Here is a 14,410-nt window from a genome sequence, read left to right as displayed (position 1 = left end):
CCCGGGTAGCAGCGATGCTGGAACAACAGCCTTAGGCACTGCCTAGGAAGATTGCAAAGAAACACACCCACACCCCCACACACTCCCCTAGATCCCTGGCCCAGCTCCTCTTTTTCAGAGGATGAGATTTTGGCTCACAGAGAGGAAGTGAGACGCTCAAGGTCGTGAAGCAAGATAATGACGTCGCCAGGATTAGTATCCAAATGGGCTCACTTTCCTTTCCCCTCCTCGCGCACCCAGAGTAAGGGCCCAGATGAAAGCCGCTAATCTCTGAGGTTGAGTCATTCTGATGCTGGAAATTTCCCGCATGTACATCTGGACAGACACCAGGACACCCCCCTGCCCCTTCGTCTCCCAGCTGCAGGGGAGGACTGTGTGTGTGGTGCCAAGCCCTTGGGCCAGGGGCTGTGATGGAACTGACCTCAGTGATCTCCTCTGGCCGTGAACTCCCAAGAATTCACATTCTGGCATTTTCCATTTACGAGGCTCTCTCACTCCGTTCTTCATCTATCATTAGAAGACTCTGCGATTTAGGTGAGGATTAACATCCTCGTTTTACAGATGCCAGAACGAAAGCTCAGAAAGACCCAAGGTCCTGAAAGCTGGGACTGTTTCACATTGACCTCTGTATCTGAGAGCCAAGCTGACCACTGGGGCATCTCCTTGGCAGCAGGTGTGCTGGGCAGGGGCTACTGCTCAGCCCCAGAGCATCCCACGCAGTTGCTGTTCCATGGGTCGGGGAGCCCCCAGGTGGACATGGTTCGTGGAACCCATTAGCACAAGGAGACAAGGGGTCATGAACACTTTACCCACTTCCTGGGCAAACACTGCCCACAGCCCTAGACTTTGGACCGAGGGAAGCAGAATATCCAGCCAACAACCCCTGCCCTTCAGATGAAAGGGCCAAAGGTTTCTGGGGAAAAGGTCATGCCTTTGACCCAGACCAACTCCCCAAAACAACACTCTTCCACAGTTCTGGTTCCCTAAAGAGGGAGCATGTAGCCAGGTCATCCCCAGTTACAGAATATTCTGGTCTGACGACCGGATCAGAGTGGCAGGAAGAAAGTCCACATCCCTGAGCCTGCTTTGGAATTATCCTCGGGGTTGGAGAGGCCCTAGCCTTCCAGCGTGCACGGGTCCAACTGGGGAGACCACAGGGGCTGCTGGGGCCGGGAGCCTGACCTGGGCTTTGCTGTGCTCTGTCCTCACCTCCATAGTAAAAACTCTCCGGGGGCGCCTGGGTGGCTCAGTCAGTTCAGTGTCCGACTTCGGCTCAGGTCATGATCTCACAGCTCGTGAGTTCGAGCCCCATGTCAGGCTCTGTGCTGACGGCTCAGAGCCTGGAGCCTGCTTCGGATTCTGTGTCTCCCTCTCTCTCTGCCCCTAACCCACTCACATTCTGCCTCTGTCTCTCTCAAAAATAAATAAACATTAAAAAAAAAAAAAAAAAACCCTCTCCATCTGCCTCATCCAGGGCAGAAAAAGCTCTAAGGACACTTTTGGTATGGTATAGTGGGTGTCCTTGCCAGCTTCTCTCCAAAGAATTAAGGGTCTGTTCATCCTTGAGTATCTACTATGTGCCACAGACTTTACAGAACTTACAACCACCCTGTGAGGCAGGTACTGTTACCCTCAGTTTGGTAGATGAGAAAGGTGAGACTCAGAGAGGTTAAGTGATTTACCCAAAGTCACACAGCTAGTAGGCGGCAAAGCCTATCCAGGACCCTCTGACTCCTAAGCTCAGGCCCTTTCCACTGCACCTCCATGCCTGGAAGGCCTCTAATCCAACTTCCCTACCAAAGCAAGAACTGCCTCAGTGGCTTCCCAGCAGGTCATAGAGCCTCCATTTACAGGACCCTCACCCTCTGAGGCAGCCCCTTCGTTCACTGAGCAGCAGCTCTAGTGACCATAAATGTCTTCCTTCTATTGAGATAAGAACTGCTTCTGGGTCTGGCTGTGCCCTCCAGAACCACATGAGGTGATTCCCTCTGTTGTGGGCATCTCTCTAGGATTCAGGATGGCTCCCCATATGGAAAGGTGTCTCCCAGTGTTCTCCTGGTTCAATGCCCTATTCTTTCAGCCCTACTTCCCATGACAGTGTGCTAGACACCCACCCATCCCACTCCCTTCTCTGTAAGAGCTTCCGCTTACTTCTTCCCCTGGGACTTGACACACCGCGTGTGGCCCAGCCAGCACAGAGACACAATGACCGCTCTCTCTCTTGCTCTGGACGCTACTCTCTTATTAAAGCAGCCTAGGAGTCCATCTGACTCGTAGGCTCACACAGAGCTTGCAGCCCACCCAACCTTCCCCGGAGTTTGTCGTGTGGGCCACTGTGGCAGGTACTACCGGTCACCTAATCGAAAATCATCCCTGCGCCCTTCTGCCTCGATGGCAGAGGACTGACACTCTTCAGGTGCTCACCCTTTCCCAACCTCAGTTCTAGAGACTAAATCAATCACAGTGACCTCCAGCATTCTTTCCAAAGATCGGATCAGTTATGAGTGTGCTCAAGTCTGGTTAAGGGTCTCTTTGGGGGAAGTCTGCGGGGGCAGAAAGGCGTTTCTCCTCCTAAAAGAAATCGCGGTGGAGGAAACGCCACTACTTGGACCGGACCTCGCCAGGTCTACGTGCGATGCCCGAACAGCGGCAGGCATCTTGTGACCAGGAGAGGAGACGTCGTGGACACAGTGAGGATGGCAGAAGGAGGAGACGGAGAGCTTACTTGTCACTGTGACGTTGAGCGATCCCTGGAACCGCTGACAGCAGTAACTCATGTCACCGAAGGCGGGAAGGGGTGCTGCGGGGATAGGATTTTCGCCTTCTTGGCGCAGCTGAAAGCCCCGTGGCCCCCAGGCTCCTGCAACAGGATTATTGCACAGTGTGAACCAGGCAGGCCACAGGGAAGAAATGGCTTTGTCTTCCCTCCCTTCATGGCCCTTAGCAACACTAGGTTGAGTTCCCCTGTTCCTGTCTCTTAAATAACAGCCAGGGCCAATCCCAAAGCTTTGTGGTCACTCTTGGGTATAAGGAAGTCCAGTCCAGTGTAGCTCAGTTAACAACTTTAATCTCAAATCCATTTTAATGCTAACGTTCTCCCGGCTCCAGAAGGACTTCGAAAGGGGAAGAGGCACGTTCTTCTCCCCCACTGCCACCCTCTATTTCTGGCGGTTCCACAGTCGGGCTGCCAAAGGGGGCTGAATGACAAGGGAAGACTGCCCTGTGACCCGGCTCCAAGTGCTGGCCCTCCAGGGCCCTGTGTGGGATTTTCAGAAGGCATAGACGAGGCCCTTCACCGTTCTGTTCCACAGAGGGGCAACCCAATGTCCCCACAGCTCCAGCCCTTGCTGGGGGCGGGGGGGGGGGGTCCCCTCCCAGCTACCTCTGGCCCCACAGCCAGCACTCTTGTGGAACGCTGTAAAAATCCCAAGGTGACCGCACCACCTCGCAGGGTCTATATGACCCACAGGGATATTCACACATCCTAACCATGCCAGATAGTGAGATGGCCCCCAGTGAGCCTTGCCACCACTCCCCAGAATTCTCTCCCTTGTGCAAACAGGCAGAGGGTAGAGCAGCAATTTCACTTCGGCTGTAGACACCCAACCTGGGAAGAAGAGGCCATCTCCCCCTGTAGCGTAATTTGTATGAGGAACTCCCTGGAGCCCACTGCCGCACTTGGCCAGGTTGGGGGAGGGGGACCACGGCATTCTTCCCCCAAGCTGACAACTCACAGCTAAAGTGATCCTCCCTCCTCTCCCTGCTTTCCTGCTTATTGATCCAAGCCAGGGAGGACCGAGGACATCACTCTGTCCTTGACTGGGCATTCTGGTAGCAAATCAGAGAAAAAGTCAGTGCCCGTTAGGTACGTGGCGAGCCAGGCCTCCCCTGCGCGAAGCCCGGCGGTTGCTCTTTTTAATGTCAGTGCACAATCTCACCCACTTAGCACTGCTAGATCTTATCTGGTTTGTTCCAGGCTTTTGATGGCGTTCCAGGTGTTGAAGCCAGGTTCCACTATTAAATCTATACCCACTCTCCCCCAGCTCCATACCACCCACAGATTTGATAATCCAGCCTTCGGTGCCATTATTCAAACCTTTGATGAAAATATCAACGAGGACAGGACAAAACAGAGGGCCCTTAATTCACGGTGACATTTATTCCCGCATGTTCTTGGTGAACTGTTATTGCCTCCATCTACTTACCCCCTTCCTTTTATCTATGCTCTAAAATTGTCTGCTTAATCAAAGCTCACAGGTGGCTGGGCTCCAGTCCCATCAGCTCCGTTCCTGAGTTCCCGGATGTCATTGACCTGGGCCGGGGATTTGAATTTGCTGAAAATAGCAAGCGCGTCCTCGCCTGGCTCAGCTTTCACCCCCTTCTCCACACCTGACCCCCAGCTCCCGAGCGGAGCGCGGCCCTTCCTGCCCGCTTCCCAGCTCACACCCAGCCCCTCTCTCAGGCACCTGGTCTGTCCCTGAGGGGAGGGCAGTCGCTAGAGCAATCAGGTGGCCCCAAGAGTTGAGATCTGCCACAGGAAACTGCCGGATATCCAAGGCCCTTAGGTCAGTCGGGGCTGAGGTGGGTGGGACCAAGAATATTTATTAAGCGTGTGTCAGGAGCTGGGCTAGGTGTTAGCAGAGCCTCATCACAACCCAGGGGAAGTAGGCACAATTGTCTCCACCACCTGGGTGAGGAGAGGAGGCCAGGGCTCTCACATCACTTGCCTAAGGTCACCCGACCAACCAGTAAGTGGCAGAACCAGGGTCTGAGCCCAAGATTGTGTGGCTCCACCTTCCACGTCCAGCCGCCACAGCCCGTGGCTAGTTGTGCCGCTTTGTCTTTTCACCTTCCCAGGTTCCCCTCCCAGGTGACTGGGGACCCAGGTCCTGCTTCGGCAGCCTCTGGAAGGCAGGGTGAGCCCGAGCACAGTGCTTCCCGACCCACCGGGGGGAGCGGGGGGGAGCAGCAAGTTGCGGGGGGACATCAGGCTGCAGGGAAACCATTGCATTGTTCCCGAGTCCTGAGCGATTTGGGATTAATCTTCCAGATTTGGCACCACACACGCGATACAAGCCTGCTGCCACCCCACCCCCTCCAGCCCGTCACAGTGAACAGATGGGCAGACCCCTCCCTGGGGTCTAAGTAGGGCGCTGCTGAGGCTGCTGGGAGCAGGGAGGGAGGCCAGCGAGCCAGGGGGAGAGAGAGCAGGGACAGACCCAGCTCCACCCCACCCCGTCCACCTGTCCCCAGGAGCCGGTGGAATCAGAGGGTGGGGCAGTGGGTAGGGCGGCCACGTGAGGCAGAGACTCCTGTCCCTGGGAGTACCCGAGCAGAGCCTGGGCCAGCAGTGCAGGGGACTCGTGCACGAGTCAGGGGTCCTCTCAAATTCCAAAGTCCTTAGCCTAAGCCCCTGGAGCTGCCGAGCAACAGGACGTTCCCCCCTCGGGGCTCCAGGGTGAGGCTCAGGCGGCGAGGTGCCCGCAGCATCCAGGTCCTGACCAGGCCCTCACTGGCCATGAGCCCAGCAGTGTGCAGGGGGCCACGGAGTGCTCCAACAATGCAGAAACGTAAAGACAGCCAACTATCAGCGTTGGTGGGACCTCAGGAACCATGCGTCCTCTTTATGTGGCAGAAGCCATTACTGAAACTCAGACAGGAGAGGGGATGTGCAGGCAGCAGGTGGGGGGATAGAGCTGGGGCCTGCAGCCTCCCTGATTAGTGCTCCTTCCACATCAACACACCCCTCAGGGCTGCATTTGTAATAGCCAAACACCGGAAACAACCCCAACATCCACCAGCGGGTAACCGGATAAACCAACCGCAATACCCACGCCGAGCACAACTCGTTACTCAGAAACGCAGAGCGATGGCCAGCGCTACGTGCAGCACGGACGGGTCACAAATCACCAGACAGAAAGAGCCCACATCGTACGATTGCATTCATATAAAGGTCTGGAAAGTGCAAACTAATCCAGAGGGACAGAGAGCAGATCAATGGTTATGAGAGAGGGTAGCACCAGGAGGGGCATTAAAAAGGGAGCCCAGGGAAGGCTTGGGGTGATGGGTACATTTGCTGTCTTCACTCTGCTGTGGTTTCAGCGACAGGAACTTGAGCTGGGCTCAGGCAAAGGAATGTTCTCGGAAGGATCTGGAACAATGGGAAGGCTGCCTTGGGAAGGGAAGGGAGTGGAGCTGAGAAGATCAGCTCTGTATCCGTCGCCTCCGTGGTTATGTCGCTGGGGCCTCACAGGCATCACACGATGGTGTGCAAGTGTGAGAGGGAGGGAAGGAAGAAGGACAGGAGGGGGAGGAGAATGGAAGAAAGATCTTGGAGGCCTCCACCCAGCCGGGAGTGGGTACCTTAGCCCACAGGCAACAGGGAGCCAGGGGAAGCTTCAGAACAGGGCAACAATGCGTATGATTTAGAGTTTCCAGAAAACGAGCCCGGCAGCAAAGTGCAGGCTGATGGAAACACCAGCTCCCCAGGAGGGGGGCTCCCACTCCACACAGCCTAGACAGAGGAGTGGCGGGGAGCACGCAGCGATCCAAGAGCTGGCAGGGCCTGGGATGCCCAGCTGCTGCCTCTAGAGCCAAGAACGAGCTACTCCCCCTGCCAGGGAGGCCAAGGAGGACCTGCAGCAGAGTCCGGAAGGGAGAAGATTTTTAAAACCCTGTGATGGAACCTCGCTGGCTCTCCCTGGCCTCACGTTTCACAGGAGCTTCCAGCCCACAAATCAGACCCCTGGCAGCGGCAGCAGAGGCAGCCATTGCCTCCAGGGCAGGGAGGAGGGGCAGAGGCCTGCAGGAGTGAGCTGAGGACCCGAGGAGTAGGTGCCCGAAGTCCACTTGGCTCCTCCACCCCCCAACAGCTGAAGACACTCAGGAAAGCCAAGTTCCCCTGAACACACCTCCCTCGGGGCCAGCTTCGGGCGAGGGGTCGGGGTGGGCAATTGAACGGGTTCCCAAGAGGCCGGGGCCAGCTGTGTGCCTGGACCACCCTGCTGTCCTACTATTCCCACTTCCAGCCTCGACAACTGACCAGCAGCCGCTTTCACTCCATCCTGCTCTGAGGTGTTCAGATGGGCCTTGTAATCCATTATCCCCGGCCCCCCCCCCACTTTGCAGTTAGCCCCTCATCTGTCCCCCCCGAACCTATGAAGCGGCCGAAGTCATGCCCACCTTGCAGATGAAGTCTCCACACTTCAGCTAGTCCGGGGGACTTGCCCAAAATCCCACAGCTAAAACACCTAGGAAGAGGAAGCTTTCACATCCAAGCCCGGAAACAATGAGGGCTGGATGGACCTTCATGGGGAAACTTACAGACAATTCAGTTTAGGACCAACCCGTCCCAACCTTGCGGGTCTGCCATTACGGAAAGGCCAGACAGGGAGCACCTGACTCTGCCCCTCCATTTGCGAATCGGGAGACTCGATGTAGTAAGCCAAAATAACGTGTCCAAAGTCATACAAGGGAAGAGGCAGAGCCAGGCTCGAGCCGAAAGACCTCTCTGGCTTTCACAATCGTGGAGAGTCCTTGTCCCCTTCCTTCCTGTCAGTCCAGGGCCAAAAATCTAACCCCTGTATCCAGACAATGCCCCGTGGTACCAAGGATGCACTAAGGGCTGTCAGGAGTCAGTGCGGGCCCCAGGTCACATCTACAGCAGGGTCGTGAAGTATCCGCGTGGATCTCCCCTTTCCCTGCCTCAGTTAGCGTAGCGCAGAACTAATCATTGTACAAATTTGGCCAGAGTTGGAAGGAACCCCATAGGCATCTCAACCTGTCTCATTTCACTCATCAGGAAACTGAGGCACTAACCAAGGAGGTGGTCATGGGAGTCTGCACCTTCAGCTGCTCTGAACCGAGAGACTAAGAGTCAGAGAAGGCCGGCCATGCTGGCCCGGGGGGGCCTTGGCAAGGGGAAGGGTGGGTATAGGCATAGTTATGAGAAGCACAGGCTTGCCCCCCCCCATCCCCTGTGCCCACAGCACAGGCAGACACGAGCCTCCCCCCAGGGACCCATGGGCCAAGTTAAAAGGACCTATTACAGGGAAGAGAACAGCTGTCACTGTTGAATACCTACCAGATGCCAGCAATCACTCTCCCCCTTTTACAGATGAGGCCAAGGCTCAGGGAGGTTGAATAACTTGCCCGCGGTCACAGGGTGGGAAGGAGCAGAGCGCAGACTGAAAATACAGTGTTCCCCTGCCCCTCATTCCCCCCAGCCTGGGCTCCTGGGTGGCTCTTTGCTTTGGGATGGAATGGTCCACTTCATCTGCTCAGCCAGCATCCCTGAGATTGGGCCTCTGTGGCCCCTCAGCTGGCTCTCCCCAGCCCCTGCTTCTGGGATCATTCCGTGCCGTCCCCTGGCCCCTGGCCCCTGCCCCAGGGCCCCTCGCACAAGATTCCCATCATCACACAGGGCTAAGGCAGCCCAAGGCCTGCCAGGACCAACTCACCAGACCCACCCCTTGAGACTCTCCAGGTAGTCGACCTGGGTATCCACATTCTAACAGGAACATTCTGGAAGCACTGTTTTGAAGAAACAAAGTGAAAAAAAGTCTGAGATCTGCTGCTCTTTGGGCCTCTCTCCATTGGGGAAAGGAAAACCAGTTTCCACTCTACCCTCTGAAGGCTAAAGCAAGCAGGGATGCGCCTTTGGTAGAACTGAAAAGGAGCCCCTCCTGGGAGGGACAACCTCATGGGCTGAGCAAAGAGCCCCTTTGTGCGGCAAAAAGGATGTCCCTTCCTCCAGGCACATCGCACAGGGGGATGCTCCGCTGGGCCAGGGAGCCAGCACTGCCAACGCCCCTCCCACACGGTCACTTTTTCAGCCAGGAAAAGACTGTCATCCCCTGACACGTTTTCTGCCTGCCCCCTCCCTGCTAAAGCCTATCTCTGCTGCAAAGAAAAGGTCATTTTTCCCCCGGAGCTGCTAAAAAGTACACATTAACGGCCCTACTGATTTCCAGCAGTTTCAAATGCTGGCTTTGGCCAAAAACTTCTTAAAAAGGCCATCCTCCCTTCTTATTCCATAGCGTTTACATTTTGTAACATTTAAACAGAACTGCTTTTAAGCGAAGATATGCAGTACTTTCCTCTCATGTCCCCATAAAAAGTAAAATCTGGGAAACGTCGACATCAGATGGCTAGGGAATGCCTTCCGAGCCCAGCAACGATTAGCAACTTCTGCAAAATAGTGCGGAAAGACTGCTGCCTCAAACCCGGGAAGCTCCTTTCTCTGAGGAGCCCCATCTGGGCTCGGGGCTGGGGATGTCAATCCCCAGGAGAAGGTGTCCTCTGTAAAAGCGGCCTTTCCACTCTTTATCCACATGACAGCTATACCTACTGACCCTTCTGATGTGTCAAGGGTAGAGACTACGAAAGAGAACCACACGTAGCACTTTGTCAGATCAACCCTGTAGGGTAGCTGTGATTATTACACTCATTTTACAGATGAGAAACACAGGCTCGGAAAGGTCAGCAGACCGCCCACCCCTGATTCCACAGTGCATGCCCTTCAAAGCTCCCTGCCCCCCGCCAAGGCATCCCTGAACTGACAGGGAGCCTGAAACCTTGAGCCAGGCCTGGGGTCCCGCCACCTTCTCAAGCCAGGCCCCCCTGCCCCCCTTGACTGAGGATACAGGCACGTTGAGGCCACTTGACTGTATCCTCCACCTCAGCCTTCAGCCGCTCTGTTTTGTCATTCGGCACCCCTCTGAATCACTCACCCTACGATGCTCAAGACGGGGAGGTTGCTTTTTGACGTAAAAAGTCCCTCAGGTGACTCAATTGGTTTTAAAAGCTGGGTGGGCCTCAGCCACAGCGTCTCTTTCAGCGGCAGGGGCAGCGCGCCATCTAGCGGCAGTGCAGTGACCCTCACATTGGCCCTCCGGCAAGTGCGGAGCCCGGGATCTGGGAGGCCCGTAAGTTGTCAGGTAGTCCGGCTGAAGTTCAGAGAGGAAAAGTGACCGGCCTAAAGGCACACAGCAAGTTAGAAGCCAGTCTCTCGGGCAGCAAGACTGTGCTTCCCAACTCCCCTGGTATTCTGGGGAAGCCGTGGGCGTGGAAGCAGCCGACACCCCTGGTAGTTTCGAGTGTGAAGGAACCGTCCCATCCCCATCTTCCTGGTGCTGCGTCCTTTGTTCTGCTTACCACTTTTGAATAGGTAAAGGTACGTGGTATAAAATCCAAAAGGTACCAAAAGGGTGTGTCGTGACAAGTGAGTCTTTTACCCCAGCCCCCTAGCCACAGGGCATCCCGTGTTATCGGTTTCTACACATCAGTCCACAAATTGTCCTGTATCTTTACAGGGTTGTATTTCTTAACACTCTTTACACAAATGGTCGCACTTCCGACACAGAGCACTTAACAAGGCATCTTGGAGGTCATCGAACACTGGCACATAAAGAGCATCCTCGTTCCCGCGTAAAGCCACGCTGCATTCTGGGGGAGGGTGTATGAAGGTGCCACCACTTATTTAACTACTTTCTTAATTAACTTTTTAAATGTTTTCATGTGTATTTATTTTTGAGAGAGACAGAGACAGAGACAGAGTGTGGGCGGGGGAGGGGCAGAGAGAAAACGAGACACAGAATCGGAAGCAGGCTCCAGGCTCTGAGCTGTCAGCACAGAGCCCGATGCGGGGCTTGAACTCACGAACTGCGAGATCATGACCTGAGCCGAAGTCGGACGCTTAACCGACTGAGCCACCCAGGCATCCCACTACTTTCCTTTTGATGGACATTGAGGTGGTTCCACTCTGCTCCTATAACACATATCAGACAACTTTTAGAATAAGTTCCTTGAAGTAGCATTGCTGGGATTATCAGTTAGGACTCATACACCAGAAAACCCAACATAACAGGAGCTTAATACCGAAGGCCTCTCATGTAAGACAAGCCTAGAGGCAGATGGCTTCAGAGGTGCATGGCAGTCCCGTGCAGGCACAGGTGTGCCTATATAAATGTAACAGATGTCACCAAATAGCCTTCCTCGGAGGTTCTGTGTCTTTATTTCCATCATTGGCGTGAACGTGTTTCCCTACAGTCTGGCCAATAAATTTCACATTGTCACACTTTGCTTAAAATCTCCCAACCGTGGGGTGGCTGGGTAGCTCAGTCAGTTAAGTGTCCGACTTCAGCCAGGTCATGATCTCACAGTTCATGAGTTTGAGCCCCACATCGGGCTCTCTGTTGTCAGCAAGGAGCCTGCTTCGGATCCTCTGTCCCCCTCTCTCTCTGCCCCACCCCTGCAAGTGTACCCTTTCTCAAAAATAAACATTTTTTTTTTAAACTCTCCCAGGTGTGCCTAGGTGGCTCAGTCGGTTAAGCATCCAGCTCTTGGTTTCAGCTCAGGTCATGATCTCACAATTCATGAGTTCGAGCCCCGCATCTGTCTCTGCCCTTACAGCGTGGAGCCTGTTTGGGATTCTCTCTCTCTCCCCCTCTCTCTCTGCCCCTCCCCAACACACTCTCCATATCTTTCTCAAAATAATTAAAAATAAACTTAAAAAAATATTTTTAAAAAATCTCCCAAATAGGTGAAAATGGTACTCATTATCATTTTAATTTATATTTCTCTTCTTATGAGTGAAGTTGAACCTCTTTTCATGGGTCTAAGAGGCACTTCCCTTTCCATGGATTGTCTGCTTATGTTCACGTCCATTTTCCTTTTTGTTTCTGGTCTTGTTTGTATTAAATTTTGGTTGACATCTTAATTAAGAAACAATTCACATCCCACAAAGCTCACCTACATAAAGCGTACAGTTCAGGGGTTTTAGTCTCTTCGCAGGCTGTGCAATCATCACCACCGTTGGATTTTAGAACATTTTGTCTCCCTCACAAAAAGAAACCCAGGTACCCATTATTAGTCCCTGCCCCCCAACTCCAGTCCTCACCACCCCTGCCGGACTGAAGCAACCACTAATCTATTCTCGACATAGTTTTGCCTATGCTGGATGTTTAGTTCACACGTATAGAATCATATGGCTGACTTCTTTCACTTAGCATATTGTTTTCAAAGTTCACCCATGTTGCAGCAGATGTCAGAAATTCATTCCCTTTTATTGTTGAATGATATTCCATTGCAGGGATACACCTCAGTTGGTATTCCTCTTTCTTCGGTTGATGAACATTTGGGTTGTTTCCACTTTGTGACTATTATAAATAATGAACATTATTGTAACAGTTTTGGAGTGGACATATGTTTGCTTAGGGAGAGAAAGAGGTAATGGAGAGAGAGAGATTGAGCAAGCATGGGAGAGGGGCAGAGGGAGGGAGGGAGGGAGGGAGGGAGAGAGGGAGAGAGGGAGAGAGGGAGAGAGGGAGAGAGAGAGAGAGAGAGAGAGAGAGAGAGAGAGAGAGAGAATCCCAAGGAGGCTCCATGCTCCGTGCAAGCCCGATATGGGGTTCGATCCCCCGACCCTGGGATCATGACCTGAGCTGAAATCAACAGTCGATTGCCGGACTGAGTTACCCAGGCACCCTAGGTGGATGTGTCTTTTAATTTCTCTTTGAAAAATACCTCAGAGTGGATTGCTTAGTCTTACGGTAACTCTATGTTTATGTTCACCATTTTGAGGAACAGTCAAACTGTTTTCCAAAACAGATGTACCATTTTACATTCCCACCAGCAATGTATGAGGGTCCCAGTTTCTCCAAGTCCTCTCCAGGACTTGTTATCTCCCCTCCCTGCTCCACTCTTTTTTTTTTTTTTAGAGTGGGGGGGGGGGGGGCAGATGAAGAGGGAGAGACAGAGAATCTTCAGCAGGTTCCATACCCAGCAGGAAGCCCAGCACAGAGGCTGCCGTGGGGCTCAATCCCTCGACTGTGAGGTCACGACCTGAGCCAAAACCAACAGTCAGCCGCTTAACCGCTTAACCGACTGAGCCACCCAGGCGCCCTCACTGTGGTTTTGATTTGCATTTCCTTAATGGCTAAGCATGGCTGAGCACCTTTCCCTGTTCTTATTAGCCATCTATATATTGTCTTTGGAGAAATGCCTATCACACTGATTGCTGAGACCTCTTTACATGCCGAGGAAATTAACCCTTTGTGACATGAGTTGCAAATATTTTTCAGAGGCATCTATCTTTGATTTTATTTATGCTTTTTTTCCTCCAGGCAAGGTTTTGTATCACACTTAGAAAGGCCCTTCCCCCCACCCCCCCACCCCCCCACCCCCGCCAACACCGTTACAATTTTTTAAATGGCTTCACATGTTTACTTCTAGCAAACTTATGGTTTAATTTTTTTCTAGTTAATCAAATCTTTTATCAAATTAGAATTAATTTTGGTATAAGGCAAGAGTTAAGAACCCAGATTTTTTCCCACATATCTAACCAATTGTCGCAATACTTTTTAGATATCCCTACTGATTTGAAATGCCACACTTTTATTTACTAGATTCCTACAAATATTTGGGTGTATTTCTGGACATTCTATGCTTTTCCATTGACTTACATATCTATTTGTGTTTTAGTTTCATAAAGATTACATGTTTAAGACTCATAAATACAGAGAACAAACTGGTGGTTGCCAGAGGGGAGAGGATTAAGGACCCCCTGGGTGGCTCAATTGGTTAAGTGTCTTTTTTTTTTTTTAATGTTTATTTATTTTTGAAGGAGAGAGAGACAGAGCAAGAGCAGGGGTGGGGCAGAAACAGAATCTGAAGTAGGCTCCAGGCTCTGAGCTGTCAGCACAGAGCCCAACGTGGGGCTTGAACCCACGAATTGTGAGATGGTGACCTGAGCCGAAGTCGGCCTCTTAGCCAACTGAGCCACCCAGATGCCCCAAGTGTCCGACTCTTGACATCAGTTCAGGTTGTGATCTCACGGTCATGGGATCAAGCCCCAAGTCAGGCTCTGCACTAAGCATGGAGCCTGCTTGGGATTCTCTCTCCCCCTCTCTCTGCCCCTTCCCCACTAGCACTCTCTCTCTCTCAAAATAAATAAAAATTTTTTAAAGTTTTAAAAAAACATAGGTGAAGAAGATTCAGAGGTATGAACTTCCAGTTGTAAAGTAATGAAGTCACAGAGATAAAAAGTACAGCGCAAAGAATATAGTCAATAATACTGTAATAACTTGGTATGGTGACGGGTGGTAACTATACTTACCGAGGTGAGCATTTTGTGACGTATGTAATCACTGAATGATTATGTTGTACACCTGAAACTAACACAAGATTATATGTCAGCTCTACTTCAATTAAAACTTCTAAAATTTCTTTTAAAACTTGCATATTTGTTTTTACTGTGGAAAATTTCAAACACGCAGAAAATCTTTCAAATAGTACAAGAGCCCCACGTCTCCAAAACTTAGCTTCCACAACCAGCAATTTCTGCCATTCTTGTTCCCTGTTTGGTTTGGGGGATTTTTTTTTTTTTCTTTTCTCCTTTTTCTAGAGTTGT

At 52.2% G+C, this 14,410-nt stretch overlaps 1 long non-coding RNA gene across 1 annotated transcript in view; it reads right to left on the bottom strand.

Moving 5' to 3' along the window:
* LOC122237417 overlaps positions 1–14,410 on the bottom strand; it is a 32,895-nt gene that overhangs the window by 11,642 nt on the left and 6,843 nt on the right. The window contains exons 3-4 of the long non-coding RNA XR_006215965.1: positions 14,117–14,174; positions 2,726–2,860 (exon numbers count right to left, since the gene is read on the bottom strand). This is a non-coding gene — a long non-coding RNA (uncharacterized LOC122237417). The remainder of the gene's footprint in view (positions 1–2,725; positions 2,861–14,116; positions 14,175–14,410) is intronic.

Source organism: Panthera tigris, chromosome A3 (genome assembly GCF_018350195.1).
Source record: "Panthera tigris isolate Pti1 chromosome A3, P.tigris_Pti1_mat1.1, whole genome shotgun sequence".
Classification (NCBI taxonomy): Eukaryota; Metazoa; Chordata; class Mammalia; order Carnivora; family Felidae; genus Panthera; species Panthera tigris.
This window is presented reverse-complemented; position numbering and strand designations above follow the sequence as displayed.